This window comes from Halichoerus grypus, chromosome 6 (genome assembly GCF_964656455.1).
Source record: "Halichoerus grypus chromosome 6, mHalGry1.hap1.1, whole genome shotgun sequence".
Classification (NCBI taxonomy): Eukaryota; Metazoa; Chordata; class Mammalia; order Carnivora; family Phocidae; genus Halichoerus; species Halichoerus grypus.
In genome coordinates this window covers 73,129,462-73,154,509 of record NC_135717.1, presented here as the reverse complement: position 1 = coordinate 73,154,509, position 25,048 = coordinate 73,129,462, and the positions used below count along the sequence as shown (strand labels likewise).

General features: G+C 36.7%; 1 long non-coding RNA gene across 3 annotated transcripts in view; it reads left to right on the top strand.

Annotated features, from left to right (window-relative positions):
* The window catches only part of LOC118530551 (uncharacterized), a 115,156-nt gene that overhangs the window by 33,775 nt on the left and 56,333 nt on the right, over positions 1 to 25,048 (top strand). For all 3 annotated transcript variants that reach the window (XR_013449049.1, XR_013449047.1, XR_004914699.2), the window contains one exon: positions 7,246 to 7,342. This is a non-coding gene — a long non-coding RNA (uncharacterized LOC118530551). The remainder of the gene's footprint in view (positions 1 to 7,245; positions 7,343 to 25,048) is intronic.

Genomic DNA, 25,048 nt, shown 5'->3' with positions numbered 1-25,048 from the left:
ACTGGGCAATCTGGAAGAAATGGATAAATTTCTAGAAACATACAAACTACTAAAGCTGAAACAGGAAGAAATAGAAAATTTGAACAGATCCATAACCAGCAGAAAAGTTGAATCAATCAAATATCTCTTAACAAACAAAAGTCCATGGCCAAATGGCTTCACAGAGGAATTCTATCCGACATTTAAAGAAGAGTTAATACTTATTCTTCTCAAACTGTTCCAAAAAATAGAAAGGAAAGAAAACTTCTAAACTCATTCTATGAGGCCAGCATTACCTTGATTCCAAAACCAGACTAAGACCCCACTAAAAAGGGGAGAATTACAGGCCAATATCCCTGATGAACATGGATGCAAAAATTCTCAACAAGACACTAGCTAATAGGATCCAACATTAAAAGGATTACTCTCCATGACCAAATGAGATTTATTTCTGGGCTGCAGGGGTGCTTCAATATTCACAAATCAATCAACATGATACATATTAATAAAAGAAAGGGTAAGAACCATATAATCCTCTCAATAGAAGCAGAAAAAGCATTTGACAAAATATAGAGTGCATTCTTGATAAAAACCCTCAACAAAGTAGGGATAGAGGGAGCATACCTCAACATCATAAAAGCCATATGTAAAAAACACACAGCTAATATCATCCTCAAAGGGGGAAAACCTGAGACTTTTTCCTCTAAGGTCAGGAACAAGACAGAGATGTCCACTCTCTCCATTGTTATTTAACATAGTACTGGAAGTCCTAGCTTCAGCAATCAGACAAGAAAAAGAAATAAAAGACATCCAAATTGGTAAGGAAGAAGTCAAACTTTCACTATTCACAGATGACAGGATACTCTATGTAGGAAACCTGAAAGACTCCACCAAAAAATTACTAGAATTGACACATGAATTAAGCAGTCACAAGATATAAAATCAATGTGCAGAAATCTGTTGCATTTCTACACACCAATAATGAAGCAACTGAAAGAAAAGTCAAGGAATCAATCTGATTTACAATTGCACCAAAAACCAGAAGATACTTAGGAATAAGCCTATGCAAAGAAGTAAAAGATCTGTATGCTGAAAACTATAGAACACTTATGAAAGGAATTGAAGAGGACACAAAGAAATGGAAAAACATTCCATGTTCGTGGATTGGAAGATCAAATATTGTTAAAATGTCTATACTACCCAAAGCAATCCTTATCAAAATACTACCAGCGTTTTTCACAGGGCTCGAACAAGCAATCCTAAAATTTGTATGGAACCACAAAAGACCCCAAATAACCAAAGCAATCTTGAAAAAGAAAAAAGCAAAGCTGGAGGCATCACAATTCCTGCCCTCAGGCTATATTACAAAGCTGTAGTCACCAAGGTATGGTACTGGTACAAAAACATACATATAGATCAATGGAACAGAATAGGGAACTCAGAAATGGACCCACAACTATATGGTCAACTAATCTTCAACAAAGCAGGAAAGAATATCCAGTGGAAACATGACAGTCTCTTCAACAAATGGTGTTGGGAAAACTGGACAACAACATGCAGAAGAATGAAACTGGACCACTTTCTTACACCATACACAAAAATAAATTTAAAATGGATGAAAGACCTAAATGTAAGATAAGAAACCATCAAAATCCTAGAGGAAACACAGACTGCAACCTCTTTGATCTCAGCCACAGCAACTTCTTACTAGACACGTCACTGGAGGCAAGGGAAACAAAAGCAAAAATCAACTATTGGGACTACGTCAAGTAAAAACTTCCGCACAGTGAAGAAAACCATCAACAAAACTAAAGCCAGCCTACGGGATGGGAGAAGATATATTGCAAATGACATATTTGATAAAGGGTTAGTTTCAAAAATCTATAAAGAACTTATCGAACTCAACACCCAAAAAATAAATAATCCAGTTAAGTGGGCAGAAGACATGAACAGACATTTTTCCGAAGAAGACATACAGATGCTGAACAGACACATGAAAAGATGCTTAACATCACTGGGCTGCCTGGGAGGCTCAGTCAGTTAAGTGCCTGACTCCTGATTTCGACTCAGGTCATGATCTCAGGGTTGTGAGACCAAGCCCTGAATTGAGCTCTGTGCTCGGTGGGGAGTCTGCTTGAGGTTCTCTCTCTCTCTCTCCCTCTGGCCCACCTCCCCATTTTCTCTCTCTCTCTAATAAATAAATAAATCTTAAAAAAAAAAGAAAAGATGTTCAACATTACTCATATCAGGGAAATACAAATCAAAACCATAGAGATACCACTTCATACCTGTCAGAATGGCTAAAACTAACAACACAGGAAACAACAGATGTTAGCAAGGATACAGAGGAAGGTGAACCCTGTTACACTGTTGGTGGGAATGCAAACTGGTGCAGCCACTCTGGCGAACAGTATGGAGGTTCCTCAAAAAGTTAAAAATAGAACTACCCTCCAGCAATTGTACTACTAGGTATTTACCCAAAGGATACAAAAATACAGATTTGAAGGGACACATGCACCCTGATGCTTATAGGAGCATTATCAACAATAACCAAACTATGGAAGGAGCCCAAATGTCCATCGACTGATGAATTGATAAAGAAGAGGCAGTATATATATATACAAAGTAATATTACTCAGCCATTAAAAGGAATGAACTTTTGCCATTTGCAATGACATGGATGGAGCTCAGTGTATTATGCTAAGCAAAATAAGTCAGCCAGAGGAAGACAAATACCATATAATCTCAGTCATATGTGGAATTTAAGAAATAAAACAGATTAACATATAAGAAGAAAAAAAAGAGAGAAGGAAACAACCATAAGAGACTCTTAACAATAGAGAATAAACTGAGGGTTGATGGAGGGAGGTGGGTGGGGGAATGGGCTAAATGGATGCTGGGTATTAAGGAGGGCACTTGTCATGAGGACCGGGTGTTATATGCAAGTGATGAATCACTAAATTTTATACCTGAAACCAATTTTACTATATATGTTAACTGACTAGAATTTAAATAAAAACTTGAAATAAAAAACCAAACAAAAACCCCACAAAATAATGAGGAAAAAAATGACAAAAATGAAAGGGGAAAAAGACAAATCCACAATTAAAGTTGGATATTTCAACACCTCCATAATCAATAGAAATAGTAGACAGAAAATAGATATGAATATAGAAAACTTGAATAATCCTTTCAAATAAGTGGATCTAACTGACACTAATAGAACACTTCACCCAGCAATGGCAGACTTTGCAGTGTTATCAGTGCCCAGTGGAACATTTGTCATATCCTAAGCCATAAAATTAGTCTCAATAAATTCAACAGGATGGAAATCACATGGAGCCTTACAAAATGCATTTTAACTAGAAATCAATAACTGAAAGATATCTCCAAAGCACAAAATCTTTGGAAATTAAATAAACCATAGTCAAAAAAGAAATTGTAAGAGAAATGAGAAAATATTTTTACAAAATTTGTGGGATGTACTTAGCTAAAGCTGTGCTTTAGAGAAAAATTTTAAACATTAGGTGCTTATATTAAAGAAAAAGATCTAGGGGCGCCTGGGTGGCTCAGCTGGCTAAATGTCTGACTCTTGGTTTCGGCTCAGGTCATGATCTCACGGTTGCGTGATCAAGCCCCATGTCAGGCTCCTTGCTTAGTATGGAGTCTGCTTCAGATTCTCATTCCCTCCCCCTCTGCTGCTCCCCCTGCTTGCTCACAATCTCTCTCTCTCTCTCTAACATAAATAAATAAAATATTTTAAAAATAAAGAAATAAAAAAGAAGATCTGAAATTAATTACCTTAGATCCCATCTTAGAAAAATAGATAAAGCCACAGTATGTAAAAGGAAGAAATAATAAAGATTCTATTGGAAATCAGTGAAGCCAAAAACAGACAAACAATAGAGAAAATCAATGAAAATAATTGATTCTTTGAAAAGATTGATAAATTTGGAAACCTCTAGCTAGATTAGTCACAAAAAAAAATTAGAAAGTAAACTGTTAATACCAAGAATTAAAGAGGCAGCACCATCAGAGATTTTCCAGAATTAAAATAAGAAATATTATTAATATTATATCAATATATTTAACAATTTAGATAGTATTTATGATAGACTATTTAGATACACAATTCCATGAAAGATAGAGATTACCAAATTGACACAGAAAGAAACAAAAAATCTGAATATTCCTATCTTCTGAAGAAATGGAATTCTTAATTTTAAATTTCCACAAAGAACTCCAGGCTCAGATGGCTTCATTACAAAATTCAATCAAACATTTGAGGAAGAAATGACACCAATTTAACCCAAACACTTTCACATGCAAGAGAATGAAGTTGGACACTTCCCTTATACCATACATAAAATTTAACTCAAAATGAATCAAGGGCAATGATTTCTTGGATATGACGCCAAAACCCAGGCAACAAAATAAAAAATAGATAAATTGTACTACATCAAAATTAAAAACTTTTGTGCATCAAAGAACATGATCAACACAGTGAAAATGCAACCCACAGAATAGGAGAAAACATTTGTAAATCATATATCTAGAAAAGGATTAATATCCAGAATATATATAAAGAACTCCAACAGTTAAAAAAAAAAAAAAAGAATGATTTTGAAAATGGGCAAAGGACTTGAGAAGATGTTATTCTAAAAAAGATATGCAAATATACAATAAACACATGCAAAGATGCTCAACATCACTAATCATTAGGGAAACGCAAATCAAAACCACAGTAAGATGTCATCTCACACCGATAATGATGGCTATTATCATAAACAAACAAAAAATACCCAACCAAGTGTTGGTGAGGATGTAGAGAAATTAGAACACTTGAGCACTGCTGGTGGGAATGTAAAATAGTACAACCACTATGGAAACAGTTCTTTAAAAAATAAACATGATTACCATATAATTCAGCAATTCCACTTCAGGGTTTATACTCCAAAAAATTGAAAGCAGAGACTAAAACACATATTTGTACACACTTGTTATTCAGCATTGTTCACAAGAGCCAAAAGATGGAAGCAACCTAAAGGTCCATCAACAAATGAATGGATAAACAAAATGTGCTACAAATTTGGTATATAAATACAATGGAATATTATTCAGGGATAAAAAGAAAAGAGATTCTGGGGGTACCTGGGTGGCTCAGTTGGTTAAGCGTCTGCCTTCGGCTCAGGTCATGATCTCAGGGTCCTGGGATCGAGCCCTACATCTGGCTCTGTGCTGAGCATGCAGCCTGCCTGAGTTTCTCTCTCTTTCTCTCCCTCCCCCCAGCTCATGCTCGCTCTTTCTCTCTCTCTCTCAAAAAAAAAAAAAAAAAGCAAAAAATGCTTCTGGAATGGTGACATGAGGAGCTCCATGTACCTGTTCCCCAGTGAAACAACCATAACTGTAAAAATTATAATTTTCCTAATGGAATATATCAAATGAAGAAACATTTATTAAATCTTTGTAAGAACAGAAGAATCTGTGGCACTTGAGCCATGGCCTTTTACCTCCCCTGGACATTGTGTAGAACAATAGAGCAATTGACTAGCAGTTAGTGAAGCCTAACATTTGTGTGTAATACCAAATGAAGCAGACAGCTTAACAAAGAAGCTATGATTACAATGTCACACCAAATAGAAAATATTTATAAAGATATGGAAATTATTTTTTAAAACAAATGGAAATTTTAGAGTTAAAAATACAGTAATACAAATGAACAATTCACTTGAGAAACTCAATAGTAGATTTGAAATGGCAGAAGAAAGAATTAATGAACTTGAAGATAGGAAGATATATTATGAAGTTCAAGGAACAAAAGAAAACAAAATGAAGAATAATGAACAGAGAAATGTGAGATACCACTTTTTTCTCTTTTTAAAAAGTTTTTATTCAAATTCCAGTTAGCTAACATATAGTGTAATATTAGTTCCAGGTGTACAATATAGTGATTCAACACTTCCATAGATCACCTGGTGCTCATCACAAGTGCACTCCTTAATCTCCAGCACCTATTTCCCTCATCCCCCAACCCACTTCCCTTCTGGGAACCATCAGTTTGTCCACTATAGTTAAGAGTCCTTTTCTCAATTTGCCTCTCTCTTTCTCTTTTTTCCCTTTGCTCGTTTGTTTTGTTTCTTAAATTACACATATGAGTGAAATGATATGGTATTTGTCTTCCTCTGGCTGACTTATTTCACTTAGCATAATACTCTCTAGCTCCATCCGTGTCATTGCAAATGGCAAGATTTCATGCTTTTTTATGGCTGATTAATATTCCATTGTGTATATAGATATATACCACATCTTCTTTATTCATTCATCAGTCTATGGACACTTGGGCTGTTTCCATAATTTGGCTATTGTAAATAATGCTGCTATAAACAGAGAAGTGCATGTGTCCCTTTGAATTCATATTTTTGTATTCTTTGGGTAAATACTTAATAGTGTGACTGTTAGATCATAGGGTAATTCTATTTTTAACTTTTTGAGGAACCTCCATACGGTTTTGAAAGTGGCTGCACCAGTTTGCAATCCCACCAACAGTGCAAGAGTGTTCCCCTTTTTTGTGGGATACCATTAGTAATGGGAGTACCAGAAGGAGAGGGGAAAGGAGCAGGGAAAAAATTAGACAAAATAATGACTGGAAAACATCCCAAATTTGATTTTTAAAAATCTACACACCTAAGAAGCTCAAAAAACTCAAATAAATGCAGAGAGTCACATCTGGAAACATCATTGTAAAAGTCCTGAAAGCCAAAGACAAGGAGAAAATTTCTAAAGCAGGAAGAGTAAAATGACTTGTCACTTACAAAGGTACCCCAATAAGATTAACAAATTATTACTCTTCAGAAATAATGGAGACCAGAAGTCAGTGGAGTGACACAATACAAGTGTAGAAAGAAAACCAAATTCAACCAAAAATCTTCTATCCAGAAAAAACATCTTTCAAAATGAAAATGAAATAAAAATTTCATTGTAATGTCCAGGTAAATGAAAAACTGCTTGCAGAGCTGCTTTACAATAAATACTAAGTTATTAAGGAAACTTCTTCAGGCTAAAAGCAAATGACTCAAAACAGTACTTCATATCCACATGAAAAGACAAAGAGTACTGGAAAAGGTAATTATGTAATTATAAAAGACAGTATAAATATATATTTCTATGCTTTTCTTCTCTTAACTGATTAAATAGCAATTGTATGAATAATATGTATTAATGTATTGTTGGACCCATAACATATAGAAATATATTTTCCAATAACAGCACAAAGAAGATAGGTGGGAGAAAAGCTATTGCAGTAAGGAAATGATACCAGATGGCAACTCATATCCACAGGAGCAAGTGAAGAGAACTAGAAATGGTAAATATTAAGGTTAATATACCAAATGCTATAAATATATACTTGCTCTTTTTATCTTTTCTCAGCTCCTTTTATAGACCTAAAAGTACATAAAGGAATAATTATGCATTGTATTGTTGGATATGTAACATCTATAGATACAATACATATAATAATAAAAGCACCAAAAAAGGAAAAGGGAACAGAGCTATAGTCACATCTATATCTTACTGGAATTAAGTCGTATAAGTCTGAAGTAGGTTCTAATAAGTTAAGATGTATTTGATAAACCCTAGAGTAACCACTAAGAAAATAACAAAAAACAATGAAAAATATCATTAAAGGTAAGTGTTCCACTAGAAAATATTTATTTAAAACAAAGAAAGTAGTAAAGGAAGAACAGAGGAACAAAAAAGATGAGACATATAGAAAACAAAATGTAAATTAGTATATGTAAGTTCAATTATATCCATAATAAATTAGTGTACTAATCAATCACATAGCCAAAACTGTCAGACTGGGAAAAAAATTCAATTATATATTGTCTACCAGAGATACAGTTTATAATATTTTATTTTGTTTTGAGAGAGAGAGAGCATCTGGGGGGACAGAGGAAGAGAGAGAGAGAGAGAGAACCTTAAGCAGGCTCCACACCCAGTGCAGACTCCAATGTGGGGCTCTATCTCACAACCCTGAGATCATGATCTGAGCAGAAATCAAGAGTCGGACACTTAACCAACTGAGCCACCAGGTGCCCCCAGAGATACATTTTTTATTCAAAGATACAAATAGATTGAAAGTAAAAGGATGGAGGACAGATATATTTTGCAAACAGCAATCATAAAAAAAGCTGGAGTGGCAATATTAATCCATCACTTAAAAAAGCAAAGAATGTTATTAGAGATAAAAAGGAACATTTTATAATGATAAAAGGCTCAATCTATCAGGAATATACAACAATTATAAACATATATGCACCTAACAACAGAGCCATCAAAATGCAAAAACTGACAAAATTGAAGGGAAAAGCAGACAATTTGACAATAATAGAGACTTTAATACTCCACTTCTAATAATAGAACAACTAGAAAGAAGATAAACAAGGAAACAGATTTCAACATTCATAAACCAACTATACTTAAAAGACCTTTATAGACCACCACCAAACAATGGCAGATTACATATTCTTCTCAAGTGTACATTCACCAAGATAGATCATTGCTAGAATATAAAACAAGTATCAATAATTTTTAAAATTTAAATTATATAAAGTATGTTCTACAAACATAATGGAGTAAAAAAGGGAAATCAATAACAAAAAGAAATTGGGGACTCACAAATATGTGGAAATTAAACAATATATTCCTAAACAACTAATGGATCAAAATAGAAATCACAAAGAAGATCAGAAAATACTTTGAGATGAATCAAAATGAAGACACAATTTACAAAAACTTAAGTAATGCAGCTAAAATGGTATTTAGAGGGAAACTTATAAAACACTAAATTTAAAAAGAAAAAATATCTTAAGTTGATAACCTAAACTTCCACCTGAGGACAGTGGGGAAAAAAGCAAACTGAACCTAAAGCAAACAAAAGGAAGGAAATAACAGAGGTTAGAGCATAGATAAACAAAATAGAAAATAGAAAACACAGAAAAATTTAAAAGACCAATTTGGTTCTTTGAAAAGAAAACAAAACTGACAAATGTTTAGCTAGTCTGACCACACAAAAAGCAAAAAGAAGAAGAAAAAAGACTCAGATTAATATAATAAAAAATGAAAGGAGGGGTAATACTACTGGCAGAAATTTTATTTTATTTTTTATTTTTTTAAAAGATTTTATTTATTTGTCACACAGAGAGAGAGATAGAGAGAGAAAGCACAAGCAGGGGAGGCAGCAGGCAGAGGGAGAAGCAGGCTCCCCACTGAGCAGGGAGCCCAATGCGGGACTCGATCCCAGGACCCCGGGATCATGACCTGAGCCAAAGGCAGACACTTAACTGAATGAGCCACTCAGGCATCCCTACTGACAGAAATTTAAAAAGATTATAAGGAATACTATGAATAACTGTATGCCAATAAATTAAATAATGGAGAAGAAATAGACAAATGCCTTAAAGAGATACTGAAATTGACTACTGAAATTGAATCAAGAAAAACTTGAATAGACTTGTAATAAGTAAAGAGATTGAACATAACTAGAAAACTACCAAAATAAAAATTCCAGACCCAGATATCTTCACTGATGAATTCTACTAAACATTTAAGTGAGAATTATTTCATATATATACAATGGAATATTACTTAGCCATCAAAAAAAAGAAATCTTGCCATTTGCAACAACATGAATAGAACTAGAGTGTATTATGCTAAGGGAAATAAGTCAGAGAAAGATAAATACCATATGATTTCACTCATATGTGGAATTGAAGAAACAAAACTGATGAACATAGGGAAAGGGAAGAAAAAAATAAAATAAGAGGAAAACAGAGAGGGAGGTAAACCATAACTTAACTATAGGGAACAAACTGAGGGTTGCTGGAGGGTAGGGGACTGGGGTAAATGGTGATGAGCATTAAGGAGGGCACTTGTTGTCATGAGCATTGGGTGTTATATGCAAAATGCAAAAATGAATCACTAAATTCTACCTCTAAAACTGATACACTGTATGTTAACTAGTTTGAATTTAAATAAAATCTAAAAAAAAAAAAAAAAACCGATTCTTCCAAAAAAAATGAGAGGATAAAACACTTTCCAAATCATTCTATCATGCCAATATTACACTGATACCAAAACCAGAAAAAGACCTCACTAGAAAGGAAAACTGAAGACCAGTATCTTTTCTGAAAACAGATGCAAAATTCTTCAACAAAACACTAGCTGAAACTAGCAACATTTTAAAAGAATTATGCACCATCATCAAGTGGAATTTATCCCAGAAATGCAAAGGTGGCTTAACTTCTGAAAATCACTTAATCTAATACATCATATCAATACAATAAAGAACAAAAACCATATGGTCATCTCAATAGATGCAGAAAAAGCATCTGACAAAATTTAACAACCTTTCATGATTAAAAAAACCCAAAACACTCAACAAGAAATAGAAGGGAACATCCTTAATCTGATAAATGGCATCTCCAAAAAATGCACAGCTAGCATCATACTTAATGGTAAAAGATTAATGACTTTCACCCTAAGACCAGGACAAAGATGTCTCCTCCTACCACTGCTATTCAATATTGTACTGGAGGTTCTAGTCAGGGCAATTAGTCAAGATAAAGATATAAAAGGCATCCAGATTGGGAAAAAAGAAGTAAAATAATCTGGTTAGCAGATGAAATGATTTATATGTAGAAATTCTAAAGAACTTACTAGAAAAAGATTAAAACTAGTAAATGAGTTCAGCAAGATGGCAGGATAGATCAATATACAAAACTCAACTGTATGTATATATGTTTCCAATGATCAACCTGAAAATGAAACTAAGAAAACAATTCCATTTACAATAGCATGCAAAGAAATAAAGTACTGAGAAATAAATTTTAATAAAACAAATGCAAAACTTATACCTTAAAAACAATAAAGCATTGTTGAAAAATTAAAGATGATCTAAACAAATGGAAAAACAACCCATGTACATGGACTGGAAGACTTAATATTGTTAAGATGGCAATACTCACAAATTGAACTATAGGTTCAATGTATTTACCAGAATTCCAGCTGATTTCTTTGCAGAAATTGACAAGATGATCCTAAAATTCATATGGAAATTTAAGGGACCCAGGATAGCAAAACAATCTTGAAAAACAACAAATTTAAAGAGCTCACGCTTCCCAATTTCAAAACTTATTAGAAAGCTAAGTAGTCAAGACCATGTGGTACTGACATGATGACCCACATTGAAAGTCCATAAATATACCTTCACATTTACAATGAATTGGTGTTTTACTACAGTGCCAAGACTATTCAATGAAAGTATAGTCTTTTTAACAAATGGCGCTGGGACAACCAATATTCACACGCAAAAGAATAAATTGAATCCTCTACCTCATACCATGTACAAAGACTAACCCCAAATGAATCAAAGACATAAGTGTAAGAGCTATAACTATAAAACTCTTAAAGGAAAATATAGAGTAAGTCTTCATAATCTTAAGTTAGGCAAAAGGTTCTGAAAGATATGACATTGAAAGCATGGACAACAAAAGAAAAAACAAATTGAGCATTATAAAAATTAAAAACTCTTGTGCTTCAAAAAAATTTAAAAATAAATGAAAACTCTTGTGTTTCAAAGGATACCATCAAGAAAATGAAAAGACAATTCACAAAATGGAAAAATTTTGCAAATCATATATCTGATAAGGGACTTGTATATAGAGTATATAAAGAACTCTTGTAACTGAGTAATATAAAGACAACCTAAGTAAAAAAAAGGGGGGAGGAGCAAAAAATTGAATTTCTCCAAAGATGTACAAATGTGCATCAGCTATTAGGAAAATGCAAACCAAAACCACAATGAGATACCACCTCACACCCAATAGGATGACTATAACCCTACAGATAATAACAAATATGGTGCAAATGTAGAGAAATTGGAAGCCTCCCACACTACCAGTGGGAATGTAAAATGGTACAGCCTTTTTGAGAAGCAATCTAGTAGTTCCTCAAGATCAAACATAGAGTTATCGCATGACCCTGCAATTTACTGCTAATATATACTTAAGAGAAATGAAAACCTACATCTACAATAAGCTGTACACAAACGATATAGTAGTATTATTCATAAGAGAAAAAAGTGGCAACAACACCAGCAACTGCTAAATGATTAAGTAAAAGGTAGTCTAACCGTATAATGGAATATTACTTGGCAATACAAAGAAAGAAATGCTACACTAATACATGCTAGACCTTGGAGAAATCTTAAAAACATTAGTCTAAGTAAAAGAAGCTAGCTTCAAAAGACCACACTTTGCATGATTCCATTTATATGAAATGTCCAGAACTGTCAAATCTATATGATAGAAAATAGATTATTGTGTGTCTAAGGCTGGAAGAGTTGAGGGTAAATGTAAAGTGACTGATTATGGATGGGAGTTTCCTTTTGAAGTGTTGAAATGTTCTAAAACTGATTGTGGTGATGTGTGTACAACTCTGAGAACATACTGAAAACCACTGAATCATTCACTTTAAATGGAAAAATTACACGGTTTGTGATTTATATATCAATAGGGACATTATGCAAAAGAAAAAAATCTATTAAAAAGTCAATGAAATTCACCACATTAGCATAATAAAAGAGAAAAATAAATAAAAATAAAATTGTATTTTATTTTCTCAATACATGAAAAGCAAAACAAAATATAGCATCCTTTTATGGTATAAAAAAACAAACAAAGCCATTTTCTTTTTTTTTTTTTTTTAATTCATCTGAGACACAGAGATACAGAGAGAGAGAGCAGAGAGTAGGGGCAGGGGGAGAGGCAGAGGGAGAGGGAGAAGCAGGCTCCCTGCTGAGCCAGGAGTCTGACATGGGGCTCGATCCCAGGACCCTGGGATCATGACCTGAGCCGAAGGCAGACACTTAACCGACTGAGCCACCCAGGCGCCCCACAAAGCCACTTTCTTAATCAACAAGTAATTCAAAGAAACTTTTTTGACCTGATAAAAGACATCTACCAAACAAACAAACAAAAAACCAGCAACAACTAAAACCAAAAAAACTCTAAAATAAAACCTACCTAATGGTGAAGCTACCAAATGCTTTCACCCTAAGACTGACAATAAGGTGGGACATTTACCTTCACCACTTCTCCATTTTTCTAGAAGGCCTATCTTGTGCAAAAAGTAAGAAGAAGAAAGACTCAAAAGTTGAAAGAAAGAAAGAAAGAAAGAAAGAAAGAAAGAAAGAAAGAAAGAAAGAAAGAAAGAAAGAAAGAGAGAAAGAAAGAGAGAAAGAAAGGAAGAAAGAAAAGAAAGAAAGAAAGAAAGAAAGAAAGAAAGAAAGAAAGAAAGAAAGAAAGAAAGAAAGAATCCTAAGGAATGTACAAAAGGGCTTGTAGCACTAATAAGTGATATAAGTAAGACCACATGATACAAGGTCAGTATAGAAAAACCTATTATATTTTTACATACAAGCAACAAATAATTTGCAAATAAATATTAACATCATTTATAATAATATGTAAAATGAAATAGGGAAAATTTAATAACATGTGCAAGATCTGTGAAATGAAGTGAAAACTCAGACATTTCTGAGCAAAATTTTAAAAGACCTCAGTAGTGAAGAGATATCTATGTTCATGGATTGGAAAACAGAACCTCAATCTATAGATTCCATGCAATCTCTATCATAGTTCCAGAAGGTTTTTTGAAATTGAAAAGCTGATTCTAAATTTTTTTTTAAATTTTATTTATTTGAGAGAGAGAGTGAGAGAGAGAGAGCACAAGAGGGGGTAGGATTGGGCGCCTGGGTGGCTCAGATGGTTGGGCGTCTGCCTTTGGCTCAGGTCATGATCCCGGGGTCCTGGGATCCCGTCCTGAATCGGGCTCCCTGCTCCTTGGGAGCCTGCTTCTCCCTCTGCCTCTCTCTCTCTCTCTCTCTGTCTCTCATGATAAATAAATAAAATCTTAAAAAAAAAAAAAAAGAGGCGGTAGGGTTAGAGGGAGAAGCAGACTCCCCACTGAGCAGGAAGCTCCATGCGGGACTCGATCCCAGGACTCCGGGATAATGACCTGAGCCGAAGGCAGTCGCCCAACCAAGTGAGCCACCCAGGCGCCCTAAAAACTGAGTCTAAAATTTATATGGAGGAGCACCTGGGTGGCTCAGTTGGTTAAGTGTCTGCCTTCAGCTCAGATCATGATCCTGGGATCCTTTGATCGAGCCCGTGCTGGGCTCCTTGCTCAGGGGGGAGCCTGCTTCTCCCTCTCCCACTCCCCCTGCTTGTGTTCCCTCTCTCGCTGTGTCTCTCTCTGTCAAATAAATAAATAAAATCTTCAAAAAAAAATAAAATTTATATGGAAATCTAAAGGACCTAAAATAGTTAAAATAGTTTAGAAGAAGGACAAAGTTGGAGATCTTACACTGTCTGATTTTAAGACTGACTATAAAGCTACAATAATCAAGAAAGTGAGGAAGAGGGGAGCCTGGGTGGTTCAGTCATTGAGCGTCTGCCTTCGGCTCAGGTCATGATCCCAGGGTCCTGGGATTGAGCCCCGCATTGGGCTCCCTGCTCAGTGGGAAGCCTGCTTCTCCCTCTCCCACTCCCCCTGCTTGTGTTCCCACTCTCACTGTGTCTCTCTGTCAAGTAAATAAATAAATAAAATCTTAAAAAAAAAAAAAAGAAAGTGAGGAAGAATCCAGAAATATATTTATGCATTGGTGGATATTTGATTTTGTCAGTTGATTTTCTACAAAGTTTGCAAGGTGATTGAATGGGAAAAGGATATTCTTTCCAACAAATGGTTGCTGACACAGCTGGATATCCTTTGAAAACAAAACAAAACCCTTGAACTTTTCCTCACTCCACACACAAAATTTAATTCAGAAAGACTTATATACCTAAATGTAAGAGCTAAAGCTATGAAAGTTCTAGGAGAAAACTTTGGACAAAATCTTTGCAATCTTTAGATAAGCGAAGACTTCTTAGGACACAAAAGCACAAACCATAAAAAATAATAAATTGACTTCACCAGAATTTAAAACTTCTTTCCATCAAAAGATAGCATTAAAGAAATAAAAAGGCAAGCCACAGATTACAGCAAATATTCATAATACATATATCTGACAGATGACTCATTACGAGAATATATAGAGAAACTTTTATAACTCAAAACAACCCAAATAAAAAATGGGCAAAAGATTTGAAGAAGCATTTCTCAATAGAAAATCTAGAAATGACTCATAAGCACATGAAAGGATGCTCAATGTCCAGTCATCAGGGAAATGGAAATCAAAACCATAAGAAGATTCACTACCCACTCACTAGAATAGCTAAAATTTTAAAAAGACTACCAGTATCAACTATCACTAACTTATGTGTAACAGTTCAATCCTTATATATTGCTGGTGGCATGTAAATAATACATTTGTTTTGGAAACAGGTTGATATCTCCTATAAAGTTAAACATATGTTTACCATGTGGCCCAGCAATCTCACTTGTAGGTATTTAACCAAGAGAAGTAAGATACACATCCATACAAACACTTTCACATGAATGTTCATATCAATTTTATTCACAATATTCAACACCTGGAAACAACCCAAAAGTTCATCAAAAAGTGAAAAGATTATCAAATTGTGGTATATTCACAAAATGGAATATGAGTCAGCAATAAAAAGGAATGAACTACTGGTACACACAACAATTTCAGTAAATCCCCCAAATATTATGCCAAATGAAAGAAACTATTCACAAAAGAGTATATACACTATATAATTCATTTGTATGAAGTTTTAGAACAGGCAAAAATAATCTAATACTGTCAGAACACAGATCAATGTTTGCTTAGGTCCAGGCATGGTAGGTACTGATTGCCAATGATACATTAACTTTTGGGGGGTAATGGAAATGTTTCATATCTTGATTTGAGGGGTCATTACACGTATGTGTTTACTTGTCAAAATTTATCATTACAATATACCTTAAATGAATGCATTTTATTATATATAAATTAACCTCAAAATGTTTATTTTAAAAAATAAATGTGTATACTATTTAAATGATAAAAATGATTTTAATTATTTCTAATAAGATATCAAAATAATTTTAAGGGTGCTCTTTTTTTGAAGAAGGAGCACACAACATCTCTATTTTGACAAAGTATAGTAGAACCATTTTTATAATCATGAATGCTTTGATCCTTTGAAGTGATTTTAACTTTTGAGTTTCAGCCTTGGCTAAGAGTAAATCCTTTTAAATTCCAAAGAGAAAACATTCTCTTAAATTCTGAAAAAAGAAGATATTCTGTCCACTTCCAAAATTTTTAACTGCCAAAAGATGTGGCTGAGAGGTTACCTTGTTTGATAAAGAAAGGACAACTAAAAATCTCTTTGCTTTTTTTCCCGTAGTCTGAAAAGACACATAACAGATGAATGGGTCCTAACTTCCCTTTGTCTCCTTAAGTCATTTAGATCTAGAGAGAAAGGTGTCCTTAAGCAATTACATATGAGCAATTAATTTCGTTATGCCTAAGATACTAACATTTTTATAAACAATACACAAATTCCTTCTTTTATGTGTATTTCCTTGAAAAAATGGGAACTTCCGAATGCCACTATGATAATTGTGATTACAGACTCCACAGGCACTAAAAAGGTAATAAGGAAATACTATGAACAATTCTATGAACATAAACTGGAGGAGGGCAGGAGGAAGGGGCATGAGGGAACTTTGAGGATGGTAGATACATTTGTTTTCATGATTATGTTGATGGTTTTACAGATGTATACGTATATCAAGACTTACCAGATTATAGACTTTAAATATGAGGTTTATTGTAGGTAAAGCATACTTCAATAAAACTATTTTTTTAAGGGGCATCTGGATAGCTCAGGTGGTTAAGCATCCGACTCTTGATTTCAGCTCAGGTCCTGATCTCAGGGTCCTGGGATGGAGCCCTGGGCCCCGCTCTGCGCTCAGTGGGGAGTCTGCTTGAGGCTATCTCTCCCTCTTCCTCTGCCCCTCCTCCTGCTTGCGCTTGTGCGAGTGCGCACACACTCTCTGTCTCTCTCAGATAAATAAATAAATCAAAAAAAAAAAGAAAAAAACTATTTAAAAAAAAGTCTTTATGCAACAAAACACTTTTCCTTGGAGCTGGTTAGAGCCTTCACTGCATCCATTACCTGCTGTCACTGCTGTCCCCACCCCCGCACATTGTCCCTCCACCATTGACTTTCTCAAGTCACAATAACTGTCCCTAACTAATACTTGAGTGTACAATAAAATATATTTTCTACCCACTTCTTTCTCATACTCTATGCACTGAATTATAAAATTGAAAGATACTAGTTAGGATCTACTGCGGCTTGATTCACTTAAGTAGAGAATAGTTTTTAATCCTCTAGTATCATCAATTATAGGAGACTGGAATTATTCAGAAGGATGTTCACCAGCAGAGTTCCTAGAAGTACATGAATAAAACGCCAGTTTGGGCTTCAGGGAGAATCCACTGCCTCCATTAAGGCTGCAGGTTACAGAACTTTCCCTAAAGGATCCCAGTGGGACAGTGAAAGCCAGGTGAAGTTCACTCACATCTTGACATTCGAAGAACTACAACCTTGGAACACATGATAAAATATAAGTACAAGCTAGAACTCTCTTGGGCATACTCTGCTTCAGCACCGTAAGATTTATCTCTTTGCTTTCATTTTTCAAGCAGCAATACACAATTTATGGATCCCAACAGCACGGTGATAGCTCTTCTTCATTGAGAGTCACAACAACATACAGTGGCCCACACTACCTCATCCCCATTTTCAGTGTGCAGCAAACACTTGATGTCAGGAGGCTAAAGGATAGAAAATGTGCACAGAGTACAACCTACTCTGCAGCTTCCTCCACCCACCCTCCTTCGCCCACCTTCCTCTCTCCTGTCTTATCCTGTCACAGAGTAGTTTACAGCATGCTTTCCCATATCTTTGTTCCTTTATTTTATTATTTTTTAAAGATTTTATTTATTTATTTGACAGAGAGAGACATAGCGAGAGAGGGAACACAGCAGGGGGAGTGGGAGAGGGAGAAGCAGGCTTCCCGCGGAGCAGGGAGTCCGATGCGGGGCTCGATCCCAGGACCCTGAGATCATGACCTGAACGGAAGGCAGATGCTTAACGACTGAGCCACCCAGGCGCCCCTCTTTGTTCCTTTAAAAATGGAGATATAAACACCTACCTTGCAAGACTGATGTACAGATTTAACACACACACACGCACACACACACACACACACACACACACACGGCAAACACCAGCACAGTGCCCTGGAATGTAACAGGTGCTCAAAAGAAATGTGAATTCACTTGACTTTCACCCTCATTTCTGTAATACCAAAGTAGCAGCGGCCAGAGCAAAGAAGACAATGTGCAGGACCAAGAATGGTGAAATGGAGAGAGGTCATGGCAAATGCCTATTTTCTCTTCTCAGAACATGGGTTTTGCTTAAAATGATTGCTCTTGAGCATACCCATCTGTTCTATAGCCATTCGGCTGGCTCAAGTAGAAGACTTACTCAGGGGGTCCAGCTCCTAACACACTTCTATGCTCCAAACCACCACTTCAAACCACCACTCAATAATTGGTCATTTATTTGGAATATCCTAGATATTTAGTCTACCCCTTTCCTGATACTACCTACATTATTTAAACACACCAAGACTCTACCTTTAAAAACAAACACTCCTATCTCTAACCCTCTTCCCCCTCCACCTCCAAATGCCAAGTCTCTTGCCTCTTCTTCATAGCTAAACTCTACAAAATGTTTTTCCACTTCTCACCTCATATTTACACCTTGACTTACCACAACTTGGCTTCTCCATAAATCATCTAATCATTTATTCTACAACTATTTGAAGTGCCTTGCTCTCTGATAGACATTTCTAGGTGTAGGGAAGCCAGTGTGATTGGATGGAAATTAGTACGAGATAAGATAAGAGGACTAGTCAGAAGCCAGATCATGGAGCACCTTGTGAGCCATGATAAGAATTTGGATTTTTCTTTGAGTGAGATGAGAAACCATTGGGGGATTTTGAAAAGAAAGATGACAGGGTCTAATTATATTTTAAAAGGATCACTGTGGTTGCTATAAGAATAGACAGAAGCAAAGGCCCCTGAGTGGCTCAGTGGGTTAAGCGTCTGCCTTCGGCTCAGGTCATGATTCCAGGATCCTGGGATGGAGCCCTACATTGGGCTTTCTGCTCAGCAGAGAGCCTGCTTCTCCCTCTCCCTCTGCCTGTGCTCTGCCTACTTGTGCTCTCTCTCTCTGTCAAATGAGTAAATAAAATCTTAAAAAAAAAAAAAAAAAAGAATAGACAGAAGCAAGGGGGAGGGGGAAAGGGTCAAAACAGAGACCAGCAAAGTGATTATTGAAATAATCCAGATGAGAGATGATGGTGTCTTGGACCAGATGAGTAGTGTTGGAACTAGTAAGAATGAGTCTGATTCTCATTTTTTTTTTTTTGAAGATGAGGTTGATAGAATTGCTAGAAGGGGATGTGAGAGACAAAGGAAAGTCAAGAATGCCTCAAAGTCAAATGAAGTTACCATTTACTAAGAAAGGAAGCCACAGGAGGATCTGTTTGGGCAGGGGATGGGAGTAGAAAATCAAAAGTTCAGTCTTGTCTGTACGGTTTGAATTGCCTAGGACATAGATAATTTGAGATGTCAAGGAAATGGTTAATTATGTGAGTCTGGAATTCAAAGGGAATATAGTCAATGGTGTTATAATATGGTAGCTACACTTGCGGTGAACATAGCAAAACGTTGAATCACTATGCTGTACACCTGAAACTAATGAAACATTGGGCATCAACTTCAATTAAAAAAAACATGTCTAGATAAAATAACCTAGATAATAAGTAGCGAGAAAAGTTTAAAGCCTGAGCCCTGGGGCATTCCTTTATTTAAAGGGTAAGATGAGGAAGATCCATCAAAATAGAAGGAGCAGGCAATGAAGTAAAAGGGTAGTGCTGTCCCTGACACCAAGCAAAGATAGTATTTTATAAGTGATGAAGAACTCTGAACTGTTGTTGAGAGGTCCAGTAAGATGAGAACAGAAAATTAACTGTTAAATTTAGAAACATTCACAACTTTTTTATTGTAACAGTTTTATTGAGATATAACACATACCATACAAGTCACCCCTTTACGGTATAGAATTTAATGGTTTTTAGTATATTCAAAGAGTATTGCCACCATCACCACAATAAATTTTAGGACATTTTCATCACCTTGCCTGTGCTCATCCATTGTTGTAAAATATATCAGTACTTTATTCTTTTTATGACTAAATAATATTCCATTATGTGGATATACCAAATTTTGTTTATCCATTCATCAGTGGATTGACATTTGGGTTGTTTTCACCATTTGGATACTATGAGTAATAATATGCTCCTATGAACATTTGTGTACAATTTTGTGTGTGTGTGTAAACATATGTTTCCATTTCTCTTGGCTATATATTTCTGGGTCAAAGATTAACTTTTTGAGGAACTACCTAATTGTTTTCCCCAGCAGCCATACAATTTTACATTCCCACCAGAAGTCTAGGAGGAGTTCCAATTTCTCCATATCCTAACATTTCTTATCTGATGTTTTTGTTATAGACATCTTAGCAGGTATAAAGTGGTACTTCACTGTGGTTTTGATTTGCATTTCTCTAATGACTAATGATGTTCGGCATCTTCCATGTGCTTATTGGCCATTTGTATATTGTCTTTGAACAAATACCTATTCAAATCCTTGCCCATTTTTTAATTGGGTTATCTTTCTATTATTAAATTGTAAGGGTAATTTATATATTCCAGATACAAGTTCCTTATCAGATATGATTTGCCGAAATGTTCTCTCATTCTATGGATTGTCCTTTCACTTTCTCATAGTGTCCTTTGAAGCCCAAAAGATTTTAATTTTGTTGATGCCCAATTTTTTTCTCTGGTTGCTTATGCTTTTGGTGTTATGCCTAAGGATCCATTGCCAAATACAGGATCATGATTTCTATGTTTCTTCTAAGAGTTTTATAGTTTGGGCTCTTACATTTAGTTATTCGCTCCATTTTGAGTTAATTTTTATAAAGGATGTGAGGTAAGGGTCCAACTTCATTATTTTGCGTGTGGCTTTCCAGTTGTCCCAGCATCATTTGTTGAAAAGACTATTCTTTCCACGCTGAATGGTCTTGGTACACCTGTCAAAAATCAATTGACCATAGAAACATGAAGGAAACATGGAAATTTTGGTATGTGCAAAAAGCAGTTTTAATGAAATAATGGAGACACAGTCTAATAGGAATGAGTTCATGGCACAATGAAGGGAGAGAAACTGGAAAGAATGAATTAGAAATAAGTTTTTTGTTAGTGGGAGGAGCAGAAAAATGGAGCCATGAAAGAAGGGTGAGGAGTTCAGCTCCTGACTAAAAACCTATGTGTTGTTAAAAAGAAAACCACAGGCCCCCAAATGGAGTCACTTATGTTAAGGGCCCAAGTCAGCAAATCAAGATTTAGGGAAATACCTAACCTAACTGCTCTTTCAACCCCTGCCTCCAGGAATGTAACCTTTAACCAGTCAATCTGGAAATTCCTGGTCAACACTAGGAAATTTACTGATAGACTAATTAGGAGGGTGATCTTGCCTAAAACAATGCATTCTTTGCTAATAATTTCCTTTTTTTCCTCTCTGCCCCTCTCTGCCTTCAAAACCTTGCCTTTCCTGCAGCTCAACAGAACTCTCCTCTCTCCACTTGCTAGAATCGATTAATAAAACTAATTAGATCTTTTTTTTTAAGATTTTATTTATTTATTTGTCAGAGAGAGAGAGATCACAAGTAGGCAGACAGGCAGGCAGAAGGAGAAGGAGAAGGAGGTTCCCTACTGAGCACGGAGCCCGATGCGGAACTTGATCCCAGGACCCTGGGATCATGACCTGAGCCAAAGACAGACACTTAATCCACTGAGTCACACAGGTGCCCCAAAACTAATTAGATCTTTAAAATTTACTTGGTTGCATTTTTGTTCTTTATTGATGTGATCTTTCAAACTTGACCATAGGCAATTACAAAGGCTTTCCCTGGCAGGCCTTACAGGGGAAAGCTGCCCTCCCCACACCAGACTTGGTGCACACCCAGTGCACTGTAGTCTCTGAAGGGAGGTAAGGACTCAGGCTCCGCTGGTCAGCCTTGCTCTTACACACGTTTGCAGTCTGATCCAGGCACCTCCAACAGAAGCCTCTTTCTCCGGGGTCTTCTGAAGCCTTGCTCAGGTGCCTCATCTTATGGAGAACAGAGCAGAAACCTTGAAGACACCCTCTTCTCTCTGACTCAGTACTCAGTTCTTTTGCACTCTTAGCCCTTCTCCCTTTCCCTTTCCCCAGCCCCAAGGTCCAGAAAATTCCAGAAGCCTTTTGGTCTGGGCTCTTTCAGCAATGAGACAGTGAGAGGGATTAGCCACTCCTAATCAACTGACCCTTGACTGGCCCTTGACTGCCGTGAAGTTCGTGAAGGAAACTAGACCAGGGCCGAGAATGATGGTGTTTTCCCCAGCTTTGCCTCTTGCTTACACTATCGCTTTAAGTGATTAAAGTCTTGACTCTCTTTCATCTCGGCTTGTTTTAATCACTACTCCAATACCTGGAAGCTCAGCTCCCTCAAGCTCCTCTGAGCCCAGCCTATGACAGAGGGTTATTTCTTTCTTTAACTGGTTATTTCTTTAACTGCTGGAAGGCATTACCAGCATAACTGTAGGCTGATGAGGATGAGACAACAGAGAGAGAAGGAGATGAAATAGAGAGATAGGATTGCTGGAGTGATAAGCCATGGTAGGTCTGCCTAGATCCTCTTACTTTAGTACCGATACACTCACCCACACTGCTGGCAATATAGGCTCAGAGCTACGTCCTTCACTGGGAAATGCCCTCAGCCACAGGGGGCGACTTTGCCCAAGGCTACTTCCCTTCCTAAGACTAGCTTATGCAGGGACACAAGGGTATATTCTTCATCCCAGAGTACTCTGTAGGGTTGGCTTAGTTGCAACTGCATTATAGGTCAGCTTCTCTCTCGGCTCTGTTGTGTCTACCTCACTTCCCTACACATATCTCTCAAGAGCATTTCCCAACAAACCTCCAGCATACAACGCTCCATCTTTGTTTCCAGGGAATAATCTAATGTTCGGAGTGCTCTTAGGAGGTAGACTCTAAAATGGGATTTTTGAGCTAGATCCCTTGCTATTAGGCTAGCAAGAAGGACCCCATCTCTAGTGGCAGTGGAGTGTGGACAGGTCTTGGAATGCTGTAGCAGTCCAATGTCAAAACTTTCACCAGTAGTGAACTGAGTTCGGTTATGACTAGAATAGGATGCACTGGCTGGAATACCTCCGATGCTCAAGAGTTAAGAGGGAAATGATAACTATAAATACTATGGAATTGGGTAGCTGTTGCTAAGCAGATAGGTTCATTGAAAAGAAATAATTACAGGTGTTCAGGACAATTGATTCATCACCAATTCAAGACAAAACATGAGAGCCAGAGGAGAGGGTCTCTTAGCAATGTTTAAGGAAATCCTAATCTCCTGTACCTGGAGAGCTGACAAAAAGGAGGATGGGTCTCAGAACTAAATCTTAACAGTAGCAGAGCTCATCTCCGCCAGGTCTCTGTACAGGGTCAGGGTCTAATAGAAAAGGAGTGGAACTCCTAAGACTTGAGATGGGAATATCTGGTTAGATGTTGTTAAGAACCCACTGGGCCTGCAGAAGTGATCCATTTCCCCTTGTTAAAAATTAGTACCCTCCCTTTGCTTAAAGATCTTGCAGAGGCCTCAAATGAGGCAAGTGCTTTGCAAGACCATGCTGTCAATGCCCAGGATCTCCCCCACCTCCTCTCTGGCAGCCAGACCAGTAATAGGGGTCAAGTCCCAGCACAGCCCATCTGAGGATGTCCTGGGCCTGCTGGGGGAGGAAAGGGACTATACACAAAAGGAGTTGCAGAATCCAACTAATACAGGCCTGCAGGAGCTAAGAGAATATACATTAATGGAATCCCCAGGGTGCTGGATCAAGAGCAGATGAACATCAAATTAGGTAAGTAAGTTATCCACTCTTGTGATGCAGGATTTAACACACTGGCAGGTGTTAAGACACTGAGGCTCTTGGAAACTTGAAAAAAAGTGCTGGGCCACACTAACTGAAGACATATTGCACAAAACCAGAACACCTACAAGCTATGTTCTACATGAGGGCCCAGAAGACCCTCTGTTTAGTAAAGCAATGAGGAAAGAACAGGTGACAGGGAGCCAAGAATTGTGGGGAACTCAGTGGTGACTGTCTTCTGGAGGCCAGTGCTGATGAAAGGAGATACCCTTCACAACTGGGCTCCCTGACATAACAATGAGGATTGCAACTGTCCAAAAGGATAGAGGCAGGTGGCAGCACTTAACCATTAAAATCAAGGTGAGTGAAGACAGGCTGGAGTGGCAGCTAGGGCAGTCCCCACACAGAGAACCAGGAAGAGAACTAAAAGAACATGATGTTCTACTTAATTTTAAAAAAAGCAAAGATTATCAGGAGGCTAAAAGTAGCCACCCCAATAAAAGTCATGATCCCTTGCGCAGTTTCCGGACCTGCACCTGTTCTTAGGTCCAGAAGTTACTGACCAAAGGAGAAGCTGGTGTGTGCAAAAGCATGGCAGGTGTATTCAGTAGTGATTTCCTGGTACTTCCACAAAGAACTATGGCTGCTTACACAAGTAACCATGCATTGGTGAAAGGGGAATACTTAGACTTTTTGAGGATTATTGGACAGAATGAATTAGTATTGATACCTGGGGATCCAAAACACCACCATACCATAACGATAAAACCGAGCAGACTTTTTAGTTGTCAGAACTCTCAATTGTAGGATAAGAGCTATTCCAGTGGGAACGCCAAGTGGAAATCTCTGCAACTCCTTCCTTCCTCAGGAAAGATAGTAAGTCAAAAACAATACATTGAAATCAATGCCACCTTCAAAGCCTTAAAGAATGAGGGGC